This window comes from Phyllobates terribilis, unplaced genomic scaffold (genome assembly GCF_046119375.1).
Source record: "Phyllobates terribilis strain yellow unplaced genomic scaffold, ASM4611937v1 Scaffold_1__5_contigs__length_1240528914, whole genome shotgun sequence".
Taxonomy (NCBI): domain Eukaryota; kingdom Metazoa; phylum Chordata; class Amphibia; order Anura; family Dendrobatidae; genus Phyllobates; species Phyllobates terribilis.
Genome location: NW_027362761.1, coordinates 1,002,907,406 through 1,002,929,401, shown reverse-complemented (window position 1 = coordinate 1,002,929,401; position 21,996 = coordinate 1,002,907,406). Strand labels below are relative to the sequence as shown.

At 28.9% G+C, this 21,996-nt stretch overlaps 28 non-coding genes across 28 annotated transcripts; all 28 read right to left on the bottom strand.

Annotated features, from left to right (window-relative positions):
* Positions 1–284: 284 nt before the first annotated feature.
* On the bottom strand, positions 285–356 carry TRNAC-GCA (transfer RNA cysteine (anticodon GCA)). The gene has a single exon. It is a non-coding gene; the product is annotated as a tRNA-Cys (tRNA).
* Positions 357–1,720: 1,364 nt separating this feature from the next.
* TRNAC-GCA (transfer RNA cysteine (anticodon GCA)) lies at positions 1,721–1,792 on the bottom strand. The gene has a single exon. It is a non-coding gene; the product is annotated as a tRNA-Cys (tRNA).
* Positions 1,793–3,147: 1,355 nt separating this feature from the next.
* On the bottom strand, positions 3,148–3,219 carry TRNAC-GCA (transfer RNA cysteine (anticodon GCA)). The gene has a single exon. It is a non-coding gene; the product is annotated as a tRNA-Cys (tRNA).
* A 402-nt stretch (positions 3,220–3,621) lies between these two features.
* TRNAC-GCA (transfer RNA cysteine (anticodon GCA)) lies at positions 3,622–3,693 on the bottom strand. The gene has a single exon. It is a non-coding gene; the product is annotated as a tRNA-Cys (tRNA).
* Positions 3,694–5,059: 1,366 nt separating this feature from the next.
* Positions 5,060–5,131, bottom strand: TRNAC-GCA (transfer RNA cysteine (anticodon GCA)). Its single transcript has one exon. It is a non-coding gene; the product is annotated as a tRNA-Cys (tRNA).
* A 1,355-nt stretch (positions 5,132–6,486) lies between these two features.
* Positions 6,487–6,558, bottom strand: TRNAC-GCA (transfer RNA cysteine (anticodon GCA)). Its single transcript has one exon. It is a non-coding gene; the product is annotated as a tRNA-Cys (tRNA).
* Positions 6,559–7,439: 881 nt separating this feature from the next.
* Positions 7,440–7,511, bottom strand: TRNAC-GCA (transfer RNA cysteine (anticodon GCA)). Its single transcript has one exon. It is a non-coding gene; the product is annotated as a tRNA-Cys (tRNA).
* A 399-nt stretch (positions 7,512–7,910) lies between these two features.
* On the bottom strand, positions 7,911–7,982 carry TRNAC-GCA (transfer RNA cysteine (anticodon GCA)). Its single transcript has one exon. It is a non-coding gene; the product is annotated as a tRNA-Cys (tRNA).
* Positions 7,983–8,385: 403 nt separating this feature from the next.
* On the bottom strand, positions 8,386–8,457 carry TRNAC-GCA (transfer RNA cysteine (anticodon GCA)). Its single transcript has one exon. It is a non-coding gene; the product is annotated as a tRNA-Cys (tRNA).
* An 876-nt stretch (positions 8,458–9,333) lies between these two features.
* TRNAC-GCA (transfer RNA cysteine (anticodon GCA)) lies at positions 9,334–9,405 on the bottom strand. The gene has a single exon. It is a non-coding gene; the product is annotated as a tRNA-Cys (tRNA).
* Positions 9,406–9,806: 401 nt separating this feature from the next.
* On the bottom strand, positions 9,807–9,878 carry TRNAC-GCA (transfer RNA cysteine (anticodon GCA)). Its single transcript has one exon. It is a non-coding gene; the product is annotated as a tRNA-Cys (tRNA).
* Positions 9,879–11,707: 1,829 nt separating this feature from the next.
* TRNAC-GCA (transfer RNA cysteine (anticodon GCA)) lies at positions 11,708–11,779 on the bottom strand. Its single transcript has one exon. It is a non-coding gene; the product is annotated as a tRNA-Cys (tRNA).
* Positions 11,780–12,659: 880 nt separating this feature from the next.
* On the bottom strand, positions 12,660–12,731 carry TRNAC-GCA (transfer RNA cysteine (anticodon GCA)). Its single transcript has one exon. It is a non-coding gene; the product is annotated as a tRNA-Cys (tRNA).
* Positions 12,732–13,130: 399 nt separating this feature from the next.
* On the bottom strand, positions 13,131–13,202 carry TRNAC-GCA (transfer RNA cysteine (anticodon GCA)). The gene has a single exon. It is a non-coding gene; the product is annotated as a tRNA-Cys (tRNA).
* Positions 13,203–13,605: 403 nt separating this feature from the next.
* On the bottom strand, positions 13,606–13,677 carry TRNAC-GCA (transfer RNA cysteine (anticodon GCA)). Its single transcript has one exon. It is a non-coding gene; the product is annotated as a tRNA-Cys (tRNA).
* Positions 13,678–14,553: 876 nt separating this feature from the next.
* Positions 14,554–14,625, bottom strand: TRNAC-GCA (transfer RNA cysteine (anticodon GCA)). The gene has a single exon. It is a non-coding gene; the product is annotated as a tRNA-Cys (tRNA).
* Positions 14,626–15,026: 401 nt separating this feature from the next.
* Positions 15,027–15,098, bottom strand: TRNAC-GCA (transfer RNA cysteine (anticodon GCA)). Its single transcript has one exon. It is a non-coding gene; the product is annotated as a tRNA-Cys (tRNA).
* Positions 15,099–15,974: 876 nt separating this feature from the next.
* TRNAC-GCA (transfer RNA cysteine (anticodon GCA)) lies at positions 15,975–16,046 on the bottom strand. The gene has a single exon. It is a non-coding gene; the product is annotated as a tRNA-Cys (tRNA).
* A 402-nt stretch (positions 16,047–16,448) lies between these two features.
* TRNAC-GCA (transfer RNA cysteine (anticodon GCA)) lies at positions 16,449–16,520 on the bottom strand. Its single transcript has one exon. It is a non-coding gene; the product is annotated as a tRNA-Cys (tRNA).
* A 393-nt stretch (positions 16,521–16,913) lies between these two features.
* Positions 16,914–16,985, bottom strand: TRNAC-GCA (transfer RNA cysteine (anticodon GCA)). The gene has a single exon. It is a non-coding gene; the product is annotated as a tRNA-Cys (tRNA).
* Positions 16,986–17,378: 393 nt separating this feature from the next.
* On the bottom strand, positions 17,379–17,450 carry TRNAC-GCA (transfer RNA cysteine (anticodon GCA)). The gene has a single exon. It is a non-coding gene; the product is annotated as a tRNA-Cys (tRNA).
* Positions 17,451–17,852: 402 nt separating this feature from the next.
* Positions 17,853–17,924, bottom strand: TRNAC-GCA (transfer RNA cysteine (anticodon GCA)). Its single transcript has one exon. It is a non-coding gene; the product is annotated as a tRNA-Cys (tRNA).
* A 402-nt stretch (positions 17,925–18,326) lies between these two features.
* TRNAC-GCA (transfer RNA cysteine (anticodon GCA)) lies at positions 18,327–18,398 on the bottom strand. The gene has a single exon. It is a non-coding gene; the product is annotated as a tRNA-Cys (tRNA).
* A 402-nt stretch (positions 18,399–18,800) lies between these two features.
* On the bottom strand, positions 18,801–18,872 carry TRNAC-GCA (transfer RNA cysteine (anticodon GCA)). Its single transcript has one exon. It is a non-coding gene; the product is annotated as a tRNA-Cys (tRNA).
* Positions 18,873–19,274: 402 nt separating this feature from the next.
* On the bottom strand, positions 19,275–19,346 carry TRNAC-GCA (transfer RNA cysteine (anticodon GCA)). The gene has a single exon. It is a non-coding gene; the product is annotated as a tRNA-Cys (tRNA).
* Positions 19,347–19,749: 403 nt separating this feature from the next.
* Positions 19,750–19,821, bottom strand: TRNAC-GCA (transfer RNA cysteine (anticodon GCA)). Its single transcript has one exon. It is a non-coding gene; the product is annotated as a tRNA-Cys (tRNA).
* Positions 19,822–20,695: 874 nt separating this feature from the next.
* TRNAC-GCA (transfer RNA cysteine (anticodon GCA)) lies at positions 20,696–20,767 on the bottom strand. Its single transcript has one exon. It is a non-coding gene; the product is annotated as a tRNA-Cys (tRNA).
* Positions 20,768–21,645: 878 nt separating this feature from the next.
* Positions 21,646–21,717, bottom strand: TRNAC-GCA (transfer RNA cysteine (anticodon GCA)). Its single transcript has one exon. It is a non-coding gene; the product is annotated as a tRNA-Cys (tRNA).
* Positions 21,718–21,996: the final 279 nt, after the last annotated feature.

Below are 21,996 nucleotides of genomic sequence, written 5' to 3'. Positions count from 1 at the left end.
AAAATCTTTAATGAATTCAAAAAGTACAGACAAATAATCAGGAATTTTTATTTTACAAGTCAATTCTTAGTTTTAGAGTCTTCCAAAGTGCTAAAAGTATCATCTTATAGATTTTTTACATTGACTTTTTCAGACAATGTTTTTCGACCTTTTGGCTGATTTTTTAAATAGATTTCATATGAAGAAAGCACATCAATATGCATTCAACGTTATATGCCTAAAATGTTTTAATGGATAAACAAGTAATAAAGCAAGAATTATTTGGTTTAAAAAGATTTATCTTCAGGGGGCACTCGGAGTTGAACCAAGGACCTCTTGATCTGCAGTCAAATGCTCTGCCACTGAGCTATACCCCCAAAACTTAAGTAATGCACCCTCTTTTTTTTTTTTTTTTTTTTTTTTTTTTTTAAATTACATTAAAGCTATAAGAACTTTACAAAGTTTTACATTGTGATTATTTTTTCTTTCCGATGCATTTTTCTTCTTTAAAAATCTTTAATGACTTCAAAAAGTACAGACAAATAATCAGGAATTTTTATTTTACAAGTCAATTCTTAGTTTTAGAGTCTTCCAAAGTGCTAAAAGTATCATCTTAGAGATTTTTTACATTGACTTTTTCAGACAACGTTTTTCGACCTTTTGGCTGATTTTTTAAATAGATTTCATATGAAGAAAGCACATCAATATGCATTCAACGTTATATGCCTAAAATGTTTTAATGGATAAACAAGTAATAAAGCTAGAATTATTTGGTTTAAAAAGATTTATCTTCAGGGGGCACTCGGAGTTTAACCAAGGACCTCTTGATCTGCAGTCAAATGCTCTGCCACTGAGCTATACCCCCAAAACTTAAGTAATGCACACTCTTTTTTTTTTTTTTAAATTTACATTAAAGCTATAAGAACTTTACAAAGTTTTACATTGTGATTATTTTTTCTTTCCGATGCATTTTTCTTCTCTAAAAATCTTTAATGAATTCAAAAAGTACAAACAAATAATCAGGATTTTTTATTTTACAAGTCAATTCTTAGTTTTAGAGTCTTCCAAAGTGCTAAAAGTATCATCTTATAGATTTTTTACATTGACTTTTTACAGACAACGTTTTTCGACCTTTTGGCTGATTTTTTAAATAGATTTCATATGAAGAAAGCACATCAATATGCATTCAACGTTATATGCCTAAAATGTTTTAATAGATAAACAAGTAATAAAGCTAGAATTATTTGGTTTAAAAAGATTTATCTTCAGGGGGCACTCGGAGTTGAACCAAGGACCTCTTAATCTGCAGTCAAATGCTCTGCCACTGAGATATACCCCCAAAACTTAAGTAATGCACCTTCTATTTTTTTTTTTTTTTATTACATTAAAGCTATAAGAACTTAACAAAGTTTTACATTGTGATTATTCTTTCTTTCCGATGCATTTTTCTTCTCTAGAAATCTTTACTGAATTCAAAAAGTATAGACAAATAATCAGGAATTTTTATTTTACAAGTCAATTCTTAGTTTTAGAGTCTTCCAAAGTGCTAAAAGTATCATCTTATAGATTTTTTACATTGACTTTTTACAGACAACGTTTTTCGACCTTTTGGCTGATTTTTTAAATAGATTTCATATGAAGAAAGCACATCAATATGCATTCAACATTATATGACTAAAATGTTTTAATGGATAAACAAGTAATAAAGCTAGAATTATTTGGTTTAAAAAGATTTATCTTCAGGGGGCACTCGGAGTTGAACCAAGGACCTCTTGATCTGCAGTCAAATGCTCTGCCACTGAGCTATACCCCCAAAACTTAAGCAATACACACTCTTTTTTTTTTTTTTTTAAATTACATTAAAGCTATAAGAACTTTACAAAGTTTTACATTGTGATTATTTTTTCTTTCCGATGCATTTTTCTTCTTTAAAAATCTTTAATGAATTCAAAAAGTACAGACAAATAATCAGTAATTTTTATTTTACAAGTCAATTCTTAGTTTTAGAGTCTTCCAAAGTGCTAAAAGTATCATCTTATAGATTTTTTACATTGACTTTTTACAGACAACGTTTTTCGACCTTTTGGCTGATTTTTTAAATAGATTTCATATGAAGAAAGCACATCAATATGCATTCAACGTTATATGCCTAAAATTCTTTAATGGATAAACAAGTAATAAAGCTAGAATTATTTGGTTTAAAAAGATTTATCTTCAGCGGGCACTCGGAGTTGAATCAAGGACCTCTTAATCTGCAGTCAAATGCTCTGCCACTGAGCTATACCCCCAAAACTTAAATAATGCACCCTTTTTTTTTTTTTTTTAATTACATTAAAGCTATAAGAACTTTACAAAGTTTTGCATTGTGATTATTTTTTCTTTCCGATGCATTTTTCTTCTCTAAAAATCTTTAATGAATTCAAAAAGTACAGACAAATAATCAGGAATTTTTATTTTACAAGTCAATTCTTAGTTTTAGAGTCTTCCAAAGTGCTAAAAGTATCATCTTATAGATTTTTTACATTGACTTTTTCAGACAATGTTTTTCGACCTTTTGGCTGATTTTTTAAATAGATTTCATATGAAGAAAGCACATCAATATGCATTCAACGTTATATGCCTAAAATGTTTTAATGGATAAACAAGTAATAAAGCAAGAATTATTTGGTTTAATAAGATTTCTCTCGAGGGTGCACTCGGAGTTGAACCAAGGACCTCTTGATCTGCTGTCAAATGCTCTGCCACTGAGCTATACCCCCAAAACTTAAGTAATGCACCCTCTTTTTTTTTTTTTTTTTTTTTTTTAATTACATTAAAGCTATAAGAACTTTACAAAGTTTTACATTGTGATTATTTTTTCTTTCCGATGCATTTTTCTTCTTTAAAAATCTTTAATGAATTCAAAAAGTACAGACAAATAATCAGGAATTTTTATTTTACAAGTCAATTCTTAGTTTTAGAGTCTTCCAAAGTGCTAAAAGTATCATCTTAGAGATTTTTTACATTGACTTTTTCAGACAACGTTTTTCGACCTTTTGGCTGATTTTTTAAATAGATTTCATATGAAGAAAGCACATCAATATGCATTCAACATTATATGACTAAAATGTTTTAATGGATAAACAAGTAATAAAGCTAGAATTATTTGGTTTAAAAAGATTTATCTTCAGGGGGCACTCGGAGTTGAACCAAGGACCTCTTGATCTGCAGTCAAATGCTCTGCCACTGAGCTATACCCCCAAAACTTAAGCAATACACACTCTTTTTTTTTTTTTTTTAAATTACATTAAAGCTATAAGAACTTTACAAAGTTTTACATTGTGATTATTTTTTCTTTCCGATGCATTTTTCTTCTCTAAAAATCTTTAATGAATTCAAAAAGTACAGACAAATAATCAGGAATTTTTATTTTACAAGTCAATTCTTAGTTTTAGAGTCTTCCAAAGTGCTAAAAGTATCATCTTATAGATTTTTTACATTGACTTTTTCAGACAATGTTTTTCGACCTTTTGGCTGATTTTTTAAATAGATTTCATATGAAGAAAGCACATCAATATGCATTCAACGTTATATGCCTAAAATGTTTTAATGGATAAACAAGTAATAAAGCAAGAATTATTTGGTTTAAAAAGATTTATCTTCAGGGGGCACTCGGAGTTGAACCAAGGACCTCTTGATCTGCAGTCAAATGCTCTGCCACTGAGCTATACCCCCAAAACTTAAGTAATGCACCCTCTTTTTTTTTTTTTTTTTTTTTTTTTTTTTTAAATTACATTAAAGCTATAAGAACTTTACAAAGTTTTACATTGTGATTATTTTTTCTTTCCGATGCATTTTTCTTCTTTAAAAATCTTTAATGACTTCAAAAAGTACAGACAAATAATCAGGAATTTTTATTTTACAAGTCAATTCTTAGTTTTAGAGTCTTCCAAAGTGCTAAAAGTATCATCTTAGAGATTTTTTACATTGACTTTTTCAAACAACGTTTTTCGACCTTTTGGCTGATTTTTTAAATAGATTTCATATGAAGAAAGCACATCAATATGCATTCAACGTTATATGCCTAAAATGTTTTAATGGATAAACAAGTAATAAAGCTAGAATTATTTGGTTTAAAAAGATTTATCTTCAGGGGGCACTCGGAGTTTAACCAAGGACCTCTTGATCTGCAGTCAAATGCTCTGCCACTGAGCTATACCCCCAAAACTTAACTAATGCACACTCTTTTTTTTTTTTTTTTAAATTTACATTAAAGCTATAAGAACTTTACAAAGTTTTACATTGTGATTATTTTTTCTTTCCGATGCATTTTTCTTCTCTAAAAATCTTTAATGAATTCAAAAAGTACAAACAAATAATCAGGATTTTTTATTTTACAAGTCAATTCTTAGTTTTAGAGTCTTCCAAAGTGCTAAAAGTATCATCTTATAGATTTTTTACATTGACTTTTTACAGACAACGTTTTTCGACCTTTTGGCTGATTTTTTAAATAGATTTCATATGAAGAAAGCACATCAATATGCATTCAACGTTATATGCCTAAAATGTTCTAATAGATAAACAAGTAATAAAGCTAGAATTATTTGGTTTAAAAAGATTTATCTTCAGGGGGCACTCGGAGTTGAACCAAGGACCTCTTAATCTGCAGTCAAATGCTCTGCCACTGAGATATACCCCCAAAACTTAAGTAATGCACCTTCTATTTTTTTTTTTTTTTATTACATTAAAGCTATAAGAACTTAACAAAGTTTTACATTGTGATTATTCTTTCTTTCCGATGCATTTTTCTTCTCTAGAAATCTTTACTGAATTCAAAAAGTATAGACAAATAATCAGGAATTTTTATTTTACAAGTCAATTCTTAGTTTTAGAGTCTTCCAAAGTGCTAAAAGTATCATCTTATAGATTTTTTACATTGACTTTTTACAGACAACGTTTTTCGACCTTTTGGCTGATTTTTTAAATAGATTTCATATGAAGAAAGCACATCAATATGCATTCAACATTATATGACTAAAATGTTTTAATGGATAAACAAGTAATAAAGCTAGAATTATTTGGTTTAAAAAGATTTATCTTCAGGGGGCACTCGGAGTTGAACCAAGGACCTCTTGATCTGCAGTCAAATGCTCTGCCACTGAGCTATACCCCCAAAACTTAAGCAATACACACTCTTTTTTTTTTTTTTTTAAATTACATTAAAGCTATAAGAACTTTACAAAGTTTTACATTGTGATTATTTTTTCTTTCCGATGCATTTTTCTTCTTTAAAAATCTTTAATGAATTCAAAAAGTACAGACAAATAATCAGTAATTTTTATTTTACAAGTCAATTCTTAGTTTTAGAGTCTTCCAAAGTGCTAAAAGTATCATCTTATAGATTTTTTACATTGACTTTTTACAGACAACGTTTTTCGACCTTTTGGCTGATTTTTTAAATAGATTTCATATGAAGAAAGCACATCAATATGCATTCAACGTTATATGCCTAAAATTCTTTAATGGATAAACAAGTAATAAAGCTAGAATTATTTGGTTTAAAAAGATTTATCTTCAGCGGGCACTCGGAGTTGAATCAAGGACCTCTTAATCTGCAGTCAAATGCTCTGCCACTGAGCTATACCCCCAAAACTTAAATAATGCACCCTTTTTTTTTTTTTTTTAATTACATTAAAGCTATAAGAACTTTACAAAGTTTTGCATTGTGATTATTTTTTCTTTCCGATGCATTTTTCTTCTCTAAAAATCTTTAATGAATTCAAAAAGTACAGACAAATAATCAGGAATTTTTATTTTACAAGTCAATTCTTAGTTTTAGAGTCTTCCAAAGTGCTAAAAGTATCATCTTATAGATTTTTTACATTGACTTTTTCAGACAATGTTTTTCGACCTTTTGGCTGATTTTTTAAATAGATTTCATATGAAGAAAGCACATCAATATGCATTCAACGTTATATGCCTAAAATGTTTTAATGGATAAACAAGTAATAAAGCAAGAATTATTTGGTTTAATAAGATTTCTCTCGAGGGTGCACTCGGAGTTGAACCAAGGACCTCTTGATCTGCTGTCAAATGCTCTGCCACTGAGCTATACCCCCAAAACTTAAGTAATGCACCCTCTTTTTTTTTTTTTTTTTTTTTTTTAATTACATTAAAGCTATAAGAACTTTACAAAGTTTTACATTGTGATTATTTTTTCTTTCCGATGCATTTTTCTTCTTTAAAAATCTTTAATGAATTCAAAAAGTACAGACAAATAATCAGGAATTTTTATTTTACAAGTCAATTCTTAGTTTTAGAGTCTTCCAAAGTGCTAAAAGTATCATCTTAGAGATTTTTTACATTGACTTTTTCAGACAACGTTTTTCGACCTTTTGGCTGATTTTTTAAATAGATTTCATATGAAGAAAGCACATCAATATGCATTCAACGTTATATGCCTAAAATGTTTTAATGGATAAACAAGTAATAAAGCTAGAATTATTTGGTTTACAAAGATTTATCTTCAGGGGGCACTCGGAGTTGAACCAAGGACCTCTTGATTTGCAGTCAAATGCTCTGCCACTGAACTATACCCCCAAAACTTAAGTAATGCACACTCTTTTTTTTTTTTTTTTTTTAATTTACATTAAAGCTATAAGAACTTTACAAAGTTTTACATTGTGATTATTTTTTCTTTCCGATGCATTTTTCTTCTCTAAAAATCTTTAATGAATTCAAAAAGTACAGACAAATAATCAGGAATTTTTATTTTACAAGTCAATTCTTAGTTTTAGAGTCTTCCAAAGTGCTAAAAGTATCATCTTATAGATTTTTTACATTGACTTTTTACAGACAACGTTTTTCGACCTTTTGGCTGATTTTTTAAATAGATTTCATATGAAGAAAGCACATCAATATGCATTCAACGTTATATGCCTAAAATGTTTTAATGGATAAACAAGTAATAAAGCTAGAATTATTTGGTTTAAGAAGATTTATCTTCAGGGGGCACTCGGAGTTGAACCAAGGACCTCTTAATCTGCAATCAAATGCTCTGCCACTGAGCTATACCCCCAAAACTTAAATAATGCACCCTCTTTTTTTTTTTTTTTTTTAATTACATTAAAGCTATAAGAACTTTACAAAGTTTTGCATTGTGATTATTTTTTCTTTCCGATTCATTTTTCTTCTCTAAAAATCTTTAATGAATTCAAAAAGTACAGACAAATAATCAGGAATTTTTATTTTACAAGTCAATTCTTAGTTTTAGAGTCTTCCAAAGTGCTAAAAGTATCATCTTATAGATTTTTTACATTGACTTTTTCAGACAACGTTTTTCGACCTTTTGGCTGATTTTTTAAATAGATTTCATATGAAGAAAGCACATCATTATGCATTCAACGTTATATGCCTAAAATGTTTTAATGGATAAACAAGTAATAAAGCAACAATTATTTGGTTTAAAAAGATTTATCTTCAGGGGGCACTCGGAGTTGAACCAAGGACCTCTTAATCTGCAGTCAAATGCTCTGCCACTGAGCTATACCCCCAAAACTTAAGTAATGTACCCTCTATTTTTTTTTTATTATTACATTAAAGCTATAAGAACTTAACAAAGTTTTACATTGTGATTATTCTTTCCTTCCGATGTATTTTTCTTCTCTAAAAATCTTTAATGAATTCAAAAAGTACAGACAAATAATCAGGAATTTTTATTTTACAAGTCAATTCTTAGTTTTAGAGTCTTCCAAAGTGCTAAAAGTATCATCTTATAGATTTTTCACATTGACTTTTTCAGACAACGTTTTTTGACCTTTTGGCTGATTTTTTAAATAGATTTCATATGAAGAAAGCACATCAATATGCATTCAACGTTATATGCCTAAAATGTTTTAATGGATAAACAAGTAATAAAGCTAGAATTATTTGGTTTAAAAAGATTTATCTTCAGGGGGCACTCGGAGTTGAACCAAGGACCTCTTAATCTGCAGTCAAATGCTCTGCCACTGAGCTATACCCCCAAAACTCAAATAATGCACCCTCTTTTTTTTTTTTTTTTTTAATTACATTAAAGCTATAAGAACTTTACAAAGTTTTGCATTGTGATTATTTTTTCTTTCCGATGCATTTTTCTTCTCTAAAAATCTTTAATGAATTCAAAAAGTACAGACAAATAATCAGGAATTTTTATTTTACAAGTCAATTCTTAGTTTTAGAGTCTTCCAAAGTGCTAAAAGTATCATCTTATAGATTTTTCACATTGACTTTTTCAGACAAAGTTTTTTGACCTTTTGGCTGATTTTTTAAATAGATTTCATATGAAGAAAGCACATCAATATGCATTCAACGTTATATGCCTAAAATGTTTTAATGGATAAACAAGTAATAAAGCAAGAATTATTTGGTTTAAAAAGATTTATCTTCAGGGGGCACTTGGAGTTGAACCAAGGACCTCTTAATCTGCAGTCAAATGCTCTGCCACTGAGCTATACCCCCAAAAATTAAGTAATGCACCCTCTATTTTTTTTTTTATTACATTAAAGCTATAAGAACTTAACAAAGTTTTACATTGTGATTATTCTTTCTTTCCGATGCATTTTTCTTCTTTAAAAATCTTTAATGAATTCAAAAAGTACAGACAAATAATCAGGAATTTTTATTTTACAAGTCAATTCTTAGTTTTAGAGTCTTCCAAAGTGCTAAAAGTATCATCTTATAGATTTTTTTCATTGACTTTTTACAGACAACGTTTTTCGACCTTGTGGCTGATTTTTTAAATAGATTTCATATGAAGAAAGCACATCAATATGCATTCAACGTTATATGCCTAAAATGCTTTAATGGATAAACAAGTAATAAAGCTAGAATTATTTGGTTTAATAAGATTTATCTTCAGGGGGCACTCAGAGTTGAACCAAGGACCTCTTGATCTGCAGTCAAATGCTCTGCCACTGAGCTATACCACCAAAACTTAAGTAATGCACACTCTTTTTTTTTTTTTTTTTTTTAATTTACATTAAAGCTGTAAGAACTTTACAAAGTTTTACATTGTGACTATTTTTTCTTTCCGATGCATTTTTCTTCTTTAAAAATCTTTAATGAATTCAAAAAGTACAGACAAATAATCAGGAATTTTTATTTTACAAGTCAATTCTTAGTTTTAGAGTCTTCCAAAGTGCTAAAAGTATCATCTTATAGATTTTTCACATTGACTTTTTCAGACAACGTTTTTTGACCTTTTGGCTGATTTTTTAAATAGATTTCATATGAAGAAAGCACATCAATATGCATTCAACGTTATATGCCTAAAATGTTTTAATGGATAAACAAGTAATAAAGCTAGAATTATTTGGTTTAAAAAGATTTATCTTCAGGGGGCACTCGGAGTTGAACCAAGGACCTCTTAATCTGCAGTCAAATGCTCTGCCACTGAGCTATACCCCCAAAACTTAAATAATGTACCCTCTATTTTTTTTTTTTATTATTACATTAAAGCTATAAGAACTTAACAAAGTTTTACATTGTGATTATTCTTTCTTTCCGATGTATTTTTCTTCTCTAAAAATCTTTAATGAATTCAAAAAGAACAGACAAATAATCAGGAATTTGTATTTTACAAGTCAATTCTTAGTTTTAGAGTCTTCCAAAGTGCTAAAAGTATCATCTTATAGATTTTTCACATTGACTTTTTCAGACAACGTTTTTTGACCTTTTGGCTGATTTTTTAAATAGATTTCATATGAAGAAAGCACATCAATATGCATTCAACGTTATATGCCTAAAATGTTTTAATGGATAAACAAGTAATAAAGCTAGAATTATTTGGTTTAAAAAGATTTATCTTCAGGGGGCACTCGGAGTTGAACCAAGGACCTCTTGATCTGCAGTCAAATGCTCTGCCACTGAGCTATACCCCCAAAACTTAAGCAATGCACACTCTTTTTTTTTTTTTTTAAATTACATTAAAGCTAAAAGAACTTTACAAAGTTTTACATTGTGATTATTTTTTCTTTCCGATGCATTTTTCTTCTTTAAAAATCTTTAATGAATTCAAAAAGTACAGACAAATAATCAGGAATTTTTATTTTACAAGTCAATTCTTAGTTTTAGAGTCTTCCAAAGTGCTAAAAGTATCATCTTATAGATTTTTTACATTGACTTTTTACACACAACGTTTTTCGACCTTTTGGCTGATTTTTTAAATAGATTTCATATGAAGAAAGCACATCAATATGCATTCAACGTTATATGCCTAAAATGTTTTAATGGATAAACAAGTAATAAAGCTAGAATTATTTGGTTTAAAAAGATTTATCTTCAGGGGACACTCGGAGTTGAACCAAGGACCTCTTAATCTGCAGTCAAATGCTCTGCCACTGAGCTATACCCCCAAAACTTAAGCAATACACACTCTTTTTTTTTTTTTTTTAAATTACATTAAAGCTATAAGAACTTTACAAAGTTTTACATTGTGATTATTTTTTCTTTCCGATGCATTTTTCTTCTTTAAAAATCTTTAATGAATTCAAAAAGTACAGACAAATAATCAGTAATTTTTATTTTACAAGTCAATTCTTAGTTTTAGAGTCTTCCAAAGTGCTAAAAGTATCATCTTATAGATTTTTTACATTGACTTTTTACAGACAACGTTTTTCGACCTTTTGGCTGATTTTTTAAATAGATTTCATATGAAGAAAGCACATCAATATGCATTCAACGTTATATGCCTAAAATTCTTTAATGGATAAACAAGTAATAAAGCTAGAATTATTTGGTTTAAAAAGATTTATCTTCAGCGGGCACTCGGAGTTGAATCAAGGACCTCTTAATCTGCAGTCAAATGCTCTGCCACTGAGCTATACCCCCAAAACTTAAATAATGCACCCTTTTTTTTTTTTTTTTAATTACATTAAAGCTATAAGAACTTTACAAAGTTTTGCATTGTGATTATTTTTTCTTTCCGATGCATTTTTCTTCTCTAAAAATCTTTAATGAATTCAAAAAGTACAGACAAATAATCAGGAATTTTTATTTTACAAGTCAATTCTTAGTTTTAGAGTCTTCCAAAGTGCTAAAAGTATCATCTTATAGATTTTTTACATTGACTTTTTCAGACAATGTTTTTCGACCTTTTGGCTGATTTTTTAAATAGATTTCATATGAAGAAAGCACATCAATATGCATTCAACGTTATATGCCTAAAATGTTTTAATGGATAAACAAGTAATAAAGCAAGAATTATTTGGTTTAATAAGATTTCTCTCGAGGGTGCACTCGGAGTTGAACCAAGGACCTCTTGATCTGCTGTCAAATGCTCTGCCACTGAGCTATACCCCCAAAACTTAAGTAATGCACCCTCTTTTTTTTTTTTTTTTTTTTTTTTAATTACATTAAAGCTATAAGAACTTTACAAAGTTTTACATTGTGATTATTTTTTCTTTCCGATGCATTTTTCTTCTTTAAAAATCTTTAATGAATTCAAAAAGTACAGACAAATAATCAGGAATTTTTATTTTACAAGTCAATTCTTAGTTTTAGAGTCTTCCAAAGTGCTAAAAGTATCATCTTAGAGATTTTTTACATTGACTTTTTCAGACAACGTTTTTCGACCTTTTGGCTGATTTTTTAAATAGATTTCATATGAAGAAAGCACATCAATATGCATTCAACGTTATATGCCTAAAATGTTTTAATGGATAAACAAGTAATAAAGCTAGAATTATTTGGTTTACAAAGATTTATCTTCAGGGGGCACTCGGAGTTGAACCAAGGACCTCTTGATTTGCAGTCAAATGCTCTGCCACTGAACTATACCCCCAAAACTTAAGTAATGCACACTCTTTTTTTTTTTTTTTTTTTAATTTACATTAAAGCTATAAGAACTTTACAAAGTTTTACATTGTGATTATTTTTTCTTTCCGATGCATTTTTCTTCTCTAAAAATCTTTAATGAATTCAAAAAGTACAGACAAATAATCAGGAATTTTTATTTTACAAGTCAATTCTTAGTTTTAGAGTCTTCCAAAGTGCTAAAAGTATCATCTTATAGATTTTTTACATTGACTTTTTACAGACAACGTTTTTCGACCTTTTGGCTGATTTTTTAAATAGATTTCATATGAAGAAAGCACATCAATATGCATTCAACGTTATATGCCTAAAATGTTTTAATGGATAAACAAGTAATAAAGCTAGAATTATTTGGTTTAAGAAGATTTATCTTCAGGGGGCACTCGGAGTTGAACCAAGGACCTCTTAATCTGCAATCAAATGCTCTGCCACTGAGCTATACCCCCAAAACTTAAATAATGCACCCTCTTTTTTTTTTTTTTTTTAATTACATTAAAGCTATAAGAACTTTACAAAGTTTTGCATTGTGATTATTTTTTCTTTCCGATTCATTTTTCTTCTCTAAAAATCTTTAATGAATTCAAAAAGTACAGACAAATAATCAGGAATTTTTATTTTACAAGTCAATTCTTAGTTTTAGAGTCTTCCAAAGTGCTAAAAGTATCATCTTATAGATTTTTTACATTGACTTTTTCAGACAACGTTTTTCGACCTTTTGGCTGATTTTTTAAATAGATTTCATATGAAGAAAGCACATCATTATGCATTCAACGTTATATGCCTAAAATGTTTTAATGGATAAACAAGTAATAAAGCAACAATTATTTGGTTTAAAAAGATTTATCTTCAGGGGGCACTCGGAGTTGAACCAAGGACCTCTTAATCTGCAGTCAAATGCTCTGCCACTGAGCTATACCCCCAAAACTTAAGTAATGTACCCTCTATTTTTTTTTTATTATTACATTAAAGCTATAAGAACTTAACAAAGTTTTACATTGTGATTATTCTTTCCTTCCGATGTATTTTTCTTCTCTAAAAATCTTTAATGAATTCAAAAAGTACAGACAAATAATCAGGAATTTTTATTTTACAAGTCAATTCTTAGTTTTAGAGTCTTCCAAAGTGCTAAAAGTATCATCTTATAGATTTTTCACATTGACTTTTTCAGACAACGTTTTTTGACCTTTTGGCTGATTTTTTAAATAGATTTCATATGAAGAAAGCACATCAATATGCATTCAACGTTATATGCCTAAAATGTTTTAATGGATAAACAAGTAATAAAGCTAGAATTATTTGGTTTAAAAAGATTTATCTTCAGGGGGCACTCGGAGTTGAACCAAGGACCTCTTAATCTGCAGTCAAATGCTCTGCCACTGAGCTATACCCCCAAAACTCAAATAATGCACCCTCTTTTTTTTTTTTTTTTTTAATTACATTAAAGCTATAAGAACTTTACAAAGTTTTGCATTGTGATTATTTTTTCTTTCCGATGCATTTTTCTTCTCTAAAAATCTTTAATGAATTCAAAAAGTACAGACAAATAATCAGGAATTTTTATTTTACAAGTCAATTCTTAGTTTTAGAGTCTTCCAAAGTGCTAAAAGTATCATCTTATAGATTTTTCACATTGACTTTTTCAGACAAAGTTTTTTGACCTTTTGGCTGATTTTTTAAATAGATTTCATATGAAGAAAGCACATCAATATGCATTCAACGTTATATGCCTAAAATGTTTTAATGGATAAACAAGTAATAAAGCAAGAATTATTTGGTTTAAAAAGATTTATCTTCAGGGGGCACTTGGAGTTGAACCAAGGACCTCTTAATCTGCAGTCAAATGCTCTGCCACTGAGCTATACCCCCAAAAATTAAGTAATGCACCCTCTATTTTTTTTTTTATTACATTAAAGCTATAAGAACTTAACAAAGTTTTACATTGTGATTATTCTTTCTTTCCGATGCATTTTTCTTCTTTAAAAATCTTTAATGAATTCAAAAAGTACAGACAAATAATCAGGAATTTTTATTTTACAAGTCAATTCTTAGTTTTAGAGTCTTCCAAAGTGCTAAAAGTATCATCTTATAGATTTTTTTCATTGACTTTTTACAGACAACGTTTTTCGACCTTGTGGCTGATTTTTTAAATAGATTTCATATGAAGAAAGCACATCAATATGCATTCAACGTTATATGCCTAAAATGCTTTAATGGATAAACAAGTAATAAAGCTAGAATTATTTGGTTTAATAAGATTTATCTTCAGGGGGCACTCAGAGTTGAACCAAGGACCTCTTGATCTGCAGTCAAATGCTCTGCCACTGAGCTATACCACCAAAACTTAAGTAATGCACACTCTTTTTTTTTTTTTTTTTTTTAATTTACATTAAAGCTGTAAGAACTTTACAAAGTTTTACATTGTGACTATTTTTTCTTTCCGATGCATTTTTCTTCTTTAAAAATCTTTAATGAATTCAAAAAGTACAGACAAATAATCAGGAATTTTTATTTTACAAGTCAATTCTTAGTTTTAGAGTCTTCCAAAGTGCTAAAAGTATCATCTTATAGATTTTTCACATTGACTTTTTCAGACAACGTTTTTTGACCTTTTGGCTGATTTTTTAAATAGATTTCATATGAAGAAAGCACATCAATATGCATTCAACGTTATATGCCTAAAATGTTTTAATGGATAAACAAGTAATAAAGCTAGAATTATTTGGTTTAAAAAGATTTATCTTCAGGGGGCACTCGGAGTTGAACCAAGGACCTCTTAATCTGCAGTCAAATGCTCTGCCACTGAGCTATACCCCCAAAACTTAAATAATGTACCCTCTATTTTTTTTTTTTATTATTACATTAAAGCTATAAGAACTTAACAAAGTTTTACATTGTGATTATTCTTTCTTTCCGATGTATTTTTCTTCTCTAAAAATCTTTAATGAATTCAAAAAGAACAGACAAATAATCAGGAATTTGTATTTTACAAGTCAATTCTTAGTTTTAGAGTCTTCCAAAGTGCTAAAAGTATCATCTTATAGATTTTTCACATTGACTTTTTCAGACAACGTTTTTTGACCTTTTGGCTGATTTTTTAAATAGATTTCATATGAAGAAAGCACATCAATATGCATTCAACGTTATATGCCTAAAATGTTTTAATGGATAAACAAGTAATAAAGCTAGAATTATTTGGTTTAAAAAGATTTATCTTCAGGGGGCACTCGGAGTTGAACCAAGGACCTCTTGATCTGCAGTCAAATGCTCTGCCACTGAGCTATACCCCCAAAACTTAAGCAATGCACACTCTTTTTTTTTTTTTTAAATTACATTAAAGCTAAAAGAACTTTACAAAGTTTTACATTGTGATTATTTTTTCTTTCCGATGCATTTTTCTTCTTTAAAAATCTTTAATGAATTCAAAAAGTACAGACAAATAATCAGGAATTTTTATTTTACAAGTCAATTCTTAGTTTTAGAGTCTTCCAAAGTGCTAAAAGTATCATCTTATAGATTTTTTACATTGACTTTTTACACACAACGTTTTTCGACCTTTTGGCTGATTTTTTAAATAGATTTCATATGAAGAAAGCACATCAATATGCATTCAACGTTATATGCCTAAAATGTTTTAATGGATAAACAAGTAATAAAGCTAGAATTATTTGGTTTAAAAAGATTTATCTTCAGGGGACACTCGGAGTTGAACCAAGGACCTCTTAATCTGCAGTCAAATGCTCTGCCACTGAGCTATACCCCCAAAACTTAAATAATGCACCCTCTTTTTTTTTTTTTTTTTTAATTACATTAAAGCTATAAGAACTTTACAAAGTTTTGCATTGTGATTATTTTTTCTTTCCAATGCATTTTTCTTCTCTAAAAATCTTTAATGAATTCAAAAAGTACAGACAAATAATCAGGAATTTTTATTTTACAAGTCAATTCTTAGTTTTAGAGTCTTCCAAAGTGCTAAAAGTATCATCTTATACATTTTTCACATTGACTTTTTCAGACAACGTTTTTTGACCTTTTGGCTGATTTTTTAAATAGATTTCATATGAAGAAAGCACATCAATATGCATTCAACGTTATATGCCTAAAATGTTTTAATGGATAAACAAGTAATAAAGCTAGAATTATTTGGTTTAAAAAGATTTATCTTCAGGGGGCACTCGGAGTTGAACCAAGGACCTCTTAATCTGCAGTCAAATGCTCTGCCACTGAGCTATACCCCCAAAACTTAAATAATGCACCCTCTTTTTTTTTTTTTTTTTTTTAATTACATTAAAGCTATAAGAACTTTACAAAGTTTTGCATTGTGATTATTTTTTCTTTCCGATGCATTTTTCTTCTCTAAAAATCTTTAATGAATTCAAAAAGTACAGACAAATAATCAGGAATTTTTATTTTACAAGTCAATTCTTAGTTTTAGAGTCTTCCAAAGTGCTAAAAGTATCATCTTATAGATTTTTTACATTGACTTTTTCAGACGTTTTTCGACCTTTTGACTGATTTTTTAAATAGATTTCATATGAAGAAAGCACATCATTATGCATTCAACGTTATATGCCTAAAATGTTTTAATGGATAAACAAGTAATAAAGCAAGAATTATTTGGTTTAAAAAGATTTATCTTCAGGGGGCACTTGGAGTTGAACCAAGGACCTCTTAATCTGCAGTCAAATGCTCTGCCACTGAGCTATACCCCCAAAACTTAAGTAATGCACCCTCTATTTTTTTTTTATTACATTAAAGCTATAAGAACTTAAAGTTTTACATTGTGATTATTCTTTCTTTCCGATGCATTTTTCTTCTCTAAAAATCTTTAATGAATTCAAAAAGTACAGACAAATAATCAGGAATTTTTATTTTACAAGTCAATTCTTAGTTTTAGAGTCTTCCAAAGTGCTAAAAGTATCATCTTATAGATTTTTTACATTGACTTTTTCAGACAACGTTTTTCGACCTTTTGACTGATTTTTTAAATAGATTTCATATGAAGAAAGCACATCATTATGCATTCAACGTTATATGCCTAAAATGTTTTAATGGATAAACAAGTAATAAAGCAAGAATTATTTGGTTTAAAAAGATTTATCTTCAGGGGGCACTTGGAGTTGAACCAAGGACCTCTTAATCTGCAGTCAAATGCTCTGCCACTGAGCTATACCCCCAAAACTTAAGTAATGCACCCTCTATTTTTTTTTTATTACATTAAAGCTATAAGAACTTAAAGTTTTACATTGTGATTATTCTTTCTTTCCGATGCATTTTTCTTCTCTAAAAATCTTTAATGAATTCAAAAAGTACAGACAAATAATCAGGAATTTTTATTTTACAAGTCAATTCTTAGTTTTAGAGTCTTCCAAAGTGCTAAAAGTATCATCTTATAGATTTTTCACATTGACTTTTTCAGACAACGTTTTTTGACCTTTTGGCTGATTTTTTAAATAGATTTCATATGAAGAAAGCACATCAATATGCATTCAACGTTATATGCCTAAAATGTTTTAATGGATAAACAAGTAATAAAGCTAGAATTATTTGGTTTAAAAAGATTTATCTTCAGGGGGCACTCGGAGTTGAACCAAGGACCTCTTGATCTGCAGTCAAATGCTCTGCCACTGAGCTATACCCCCAAAACTTAAGCAATGCACACTCTTTTTTTTTTTTTTTAATTTACATTAAAGCTGTAAGAACTTTACAAAGTTTTACATTGTGATTATTTTTTCTTTCCGATGCATTTTTCTTCTCTAAAAATCTTTAATGAATTCAAAAAGTACAGACAAATAATCAGGAATTTTTATTTTACAAGTCAATTCTTAGTTTTAGAGTCTTCCAAAGTGCTAAAAGTATCATCTTATAGATTTTTTACATTGACTTTTTACAGACAACGTTTTTCGACCTTTTGGCTGATTTTTTAAATAGATTTCATATGAAGAAAGCACATCAATATGCATTCAACGTTATATGCCTAAAATGTTTTAATGGATAAACATGTAATAAAGCTAGAATTATTTGGTTTAAAAAGATTTATCTTCAGGGGGCACTCGGAGTTGAACCAAGGACCTCTTAATCTGCAGTCAAATGCTCTGCCACTGAGCTATACCCCCAAAACTTAAATAATGCACCCTCTTTTTTTTTTTTTTTTTAATTACATTAAAGCTATAAGAACTTTACAAAGTTTTGCATTGTGATTATTTTTTCTTTCCGATGCATTTTTCTTCTCTAAAAATCTTTAATGAATTCAAAAAGTACAGACAAATAATCAGGAATTTTTATTTTACAAGTCAATTCTTAGTTTTAGAGTCTTCCAAAGTGCTAAAAGTATCATCTTATAGATTTTTTACATTGACTTTTTCAGACAACGTTTTTCGACCGTTTGGCTGATTTTTTAAATAGATTTCATATGAAGAAAGCACATCAATATGCATTCAACGTTATATGCCTAAAATGTTTTAATGGATAAACAAGTAATAAAGCAAGAATTATTTGGTTTAAAAAGATTTATCTTCAGGGGGCACTCGGAGTTGAACCAAGGACCTCTTGATCTGCAGTCAAATGCTCTGCCACTGAGCTATACCCCCAAAACTTAAGCAATGCACACTCTTTTTTTTTTTTTTTAATTTACATTAAAGCTGTAAGAACTTTACAAAGTTTTACATTGTGATTATTTTTTCTTTCCGATGCATTTTTCTTCTCTAAAAATCTTTAATGAATTCAAAAAGTACAGACAAATAATCAGGAATTTTTATTTTACAAGTCAATTCTTAGTTTTAGAGTCTTCCAAAGTGCTAAAAGTATCATCTTATAGATTTTTTACATTGACTTTTTACAGACAACGTTTTTCGACCTTTTGGCTGATTTTTTAAATAGATTTCATATGAAGAAAGCACATCAATATGCATTCAACGTTATATGCCTAAAATGTTTTAATGGATAAACATGTAATAAAGCTAGAATTATTTGGTTTAAAAATATTTATCTTCAGGGGGCACTCGGAGTTGAACCAAGGACCTCTTAATCTGCAGTCAAATGCTCTGCCACTGAGCTATACCCCCAAAACTTAAATAATGCACCCTCTTTTTTTTTTTTTTTTTAATTACATTAAAGCTATAAGAACTTTACAAAGTTTTGCATTGTGATTATTTTTTCTTTCCGATGCATTTTTCTTCTCTAAAAATCTTTAATGAATTCAAAAAGTACAGACAAATAATCAGGAATTTTTATTTTACAAGTCAATTCTTAGTTTTAGAGTCTTCCAAAGTGCTAAAAGTATCATCTTATAGATTTTTTACATTGACTTTTTCAGACAACGTTTTTCGACCTTTTGGCTGATTTTTTAAATAGATTTCATATGAAGAAAGCACATCAATATGCATTCAACGTTATATGCCTAAAATGTTTTAATGGATAAACAAGTAATAAAGCAAGAATTATTTGGTTTAAAAAGATTTATCTTCAGGGGGCACTCGGAGTTGAACCAAGGACCTCTTGATCTGCAGTCAAATGCTCTGCCACTGAGCTATACCCCCAAAACTTAAGTAATGCACCCTCTTTTTTTTTTTTTTTTAATTTACATTAAAGCTATAAGAACTTTACAAAGTTTTACATTGTGATTATTTTTTCTTTCCGATGCATTTTTCTTCTCTAAAAATCTTTAATGAATTCAAAAAGTACAGACAAATAATCAGGAATTTTTATTTTACAAGTCAATTCTTAGTTTTAGAGTCTTCCAAAGTGCTAAAAGTATCATCTTATAGATTTTTTACATTGACTTTTTACAGACAACGTTTTTCGACCTTTTGGCTGATTTTTTAAATAGATTTCATATGAAGAAAGCACATCAATATGCATTCAACGTTATATGCCTAAAATGTTTTAATGGATAAACAAGTAATAAAGCTAGAATTATTTGGTTTAAAAAGATTTATCTTCAGGGGGCACTCGGAGTTGAACCAAGGACCTCTTAATCTGCAGTCAAATGCTCTGCCACTGAGCTATACCCCCAAAACTTAAGTAATGCACCCTCTATTTTTTTTTTTTTTTATTACATTAAAGCTATAAGAACTTAACAAAGTTTTACATTGTGATTATTCTTTCTTTCCGATGCATTTTTCTTCTCTAAAAATCTTTAATGAATTCAAAAAGTACAGACAAATAATCAGGAATTTTTATTTTACAAGTCAATTCTTAGTTTTAGAGTCTTCCAAAGTGCTAAAAGTATCATCTTAAAGATTTTTTACATTGACTTTTTCAGACAACGTTTTTTGACCTTTTGGCTGATTTTTTAAATAGATTTCATATGAAGAAAGCACATCAATATGCATTCAACGTTATATGCCTAAAATGTTTTAATGGATAAACAAGTAATAAAGCTAGAATTATTTGGTTTAAAAAGATTTATCTTCAGGGGGCACTCGGAGTTGAACCAAGGACCTCTTGATCTGAAGTCAAATGCTCTGCCACTGAGATATACCCCCAAAACTTAAGCAATGCACACTCTTTTTTTTTTTTTTTAAATTACATTAAACCTATAAGAACTTTACAAAGTTTTACATTGTGATTATTTTTTCTTTCCGATGCATTTTTCTTCTTTAAAAATCTTTAATGAATTCAAAAAGTACAGACAAATAATCAGGAATTTTTATTTTACAAGTCAATTCTTAGTTTTAGAGTCTTCCAAAGTGCTAAAGTATCATCTTATAGATTTTTTACATTGACTTTTTACAGACAACATTTTTCGACCTTTTGGCTGATTTTTTAAATAGATTTCATATGAAGAAAGCACATCAATATGCATTCAACGTTATATGCCTAAAATGCTTTAATGGATAAACAAGTAATAAAGCTAGAATTATTTGGTTTAAAAAGATTTATCTTCAGGGGGCACTCGGAGTTGAACCAAGGACCTCTTGATCTGCAGTCAAATGCTCTGCCACTGAGCTATACCCCCAAAACTTAAGTAATGCACACTCTTTTTTTTTTTTTTTTTTTTAATTTACATGAAAGCTGTAAGAACTTTACAAAGTTTTAGATTGTGATTATTTTTTCTTTCCGATGCATTTTTCTTCTCTAAAAATCTTTAATGAATTCAAAAAGTACAGACAAATAATCAGGAATTTTTATTTTACAAGTCAATTCTTAGTTTTATAGTCTTCCAAAGTGCCAAAAGTATCATCTTATAGATTTTTTACAATGACTTTTTACAGACAACATTTTTCGACCTTTTGGCTGATTTTTTAAATAGATTTCATATGAAGAAAGCACATCAATATGCATTCAACGTTATATGCCTAAAATGTTTTAATGGATAAACATGTAATAAAGCTAGAATTATTTGGTTTAAAAAGATTTATCTTCAGGGGGCACTCGGAGTTGAATCAAGGACCTCTTAATCTGCAGTCAAATGCTCTGCCACTGAGCTATACCCCCAAAACTTAAATAATGCACCCTTTTTTTTTTTTTTTTAATTACATTAAAGCTATAAGAACTTTACAAAGTTTTGCATTGTGATTATTTTTTCTTTCCGATGCATTTTTCTTCTCTAAAAATCTTTAATGAATTCAAAAAGTACAGACAAATAATCAGGAATTTTTATTTTACAAGTCAATTCTTAGTTTTAGAGTCTTCCAAAGTGCTAAAAGTATCATCTTATAGATTTTTTACATTGACTTTTTCAGACAACGTTTTTCGACCTTTTGGCTGATTTTTTAAATAGATTTCATATGAAGAAAGCACATCAATATGCATTCAACGTTATATGCCTAAAATGTTTTAATGGATAAACAAGTAATAAAGCTAGAATTATTTGGTTTAAAAAGATTTATCTTCAGGGGGCACTCGGAGTTGAACCAAGGACCTCTTAATCTGCAGTCAAATGCTCTGCCACTGAGCTATACCCCCAAAACTTAAGTAATGCACCCTCTATTTTTTTTTTTTTTTTATTACATTAAAGCTATAAGAACTTAACAAAGTTTTACATTGTGATTATTCTTTCTTTCCGATGCATTTTTCTTCTCTAAAAATCTTTAATGAATTCAAAAAGTATAGACAAATAATCAGGAATTTTTATTTTACAAGTCAATTCTTAGTTTTAGAGTCTTCCAAAGTGCTAAAAGTATCATCTTATAGATTTTTTACATTGACTTTTTCAGACAACGTTTTTTGACCTTTTGGCTGATT